We start from the raw sequence: 967 nt of genomic DNA, 5'->3' as shown, positions 1-967 counted from the left end.
TCACTTCCCCTGCAGGGCTCTCACAAATGTGGCCCTTGGTAATTTTTTCAAAGACCTTCCCCAGGATAGAAGTGAGGCTGACTGGCCTGTAGTTGCCAGGCTCTTCCTTCCTCCCCTTCTTGAAAATAGAGACCACATTGGCCCTTTTCCAGTCCTCAGGGACTTGGCCCGAGCACCAGAAGTCCTCAAACAGCCCATGCACCTCCTGAGTCAGGAGTTCCTTGACACAGGTCAGGAACGATCACGACTGATCCAGCTTGGCCAAGTATTTTTCCCAGGAGATGTCTGGATAATTAAAATCACCAATGATGACATTGTTACGTGCACGTGCAGCCTCTGTCAATTCTCAGGTGAACTGCAGATCGAATATCTCCCCCTGCTTTGGTGGTCTGTAGTACACATCTGCAGTTAAGTCTCTCTTGCGCCCCCCCCCACACACACACACACTTAACCCAGAGGGTTTCAAGCTGTTAATTTTTGGAACCAATATTGGCCTCCAAGGAAGTATACTACTCTTTTACATAGCTAGTACCACCACCACTATTTCATCACAGGAGGCCCTGTGGCTTAGCTGGTTAAAGTACCTGTCTAGTAAACAGGAGATCCTAGGTTCAAATCCCAGCAGGGCCTGTGTGTTTCATCCCTGTGAATACAAATGACATGACCAGCAGCAATTGTGGCCAGATCATGAGGCACTATTGGGTGCATGTGATATTTTTCATTCCTCCATGTTGTAGGTCATGGGTACAGGAGGGATGAATGCACAGAAAAGAGGGCTCTCCAGCTATGGTGCTACTGTGAGAGTTTTGGCTTCTAGAAAAGTTATACTGAACCTTGAAAAATTTGGCCCTGAATGTTTCTCAGCTGATCATCTATAAAATGGGAAATGCAATACTTCCTTTCTTCAATCCTTTGTCTGGCCTATTTATGCATCAGTTTCTTCAGAATAAGCCTGTCACTTTGTATG

At 46.3% G+C, this 967-nt stretch overlaps 1 non-coding gene across 1 annotated transcript; it reads left to right on the top strand.

The window, feature by feature from the left end:
• Positions 1 to 556: 556 nt before the first annotated feature.
• On the top strand, positions 557 to 630 carry TRNAT-AGU. The gene has a single exon. It is a non-coding gene; the product is annotated as a tRNA-Thr (tRNA).
• Positions 631 to 967: the final 337 nt, after the last annotated feature.

The sequence above is a fragment of the Crocodylus porosus genome, unplaced genomic scaffold, assembly GCF_001723895.1.
Source record: "Crocodylus porosus isolate Cpor-Errol unplaced genomic scaffold, CroPor_comp1, whole genome shotgun sequence".
Lineage (NCBI taxonomy): Eukaryota > Metazoa > Chordata > Crocodylia > Crocodylidae > Crocodylus > Crocodylus porosus.
This window is presented reverse-complemented; position numbering and strand designations above follow the sequence as displayed.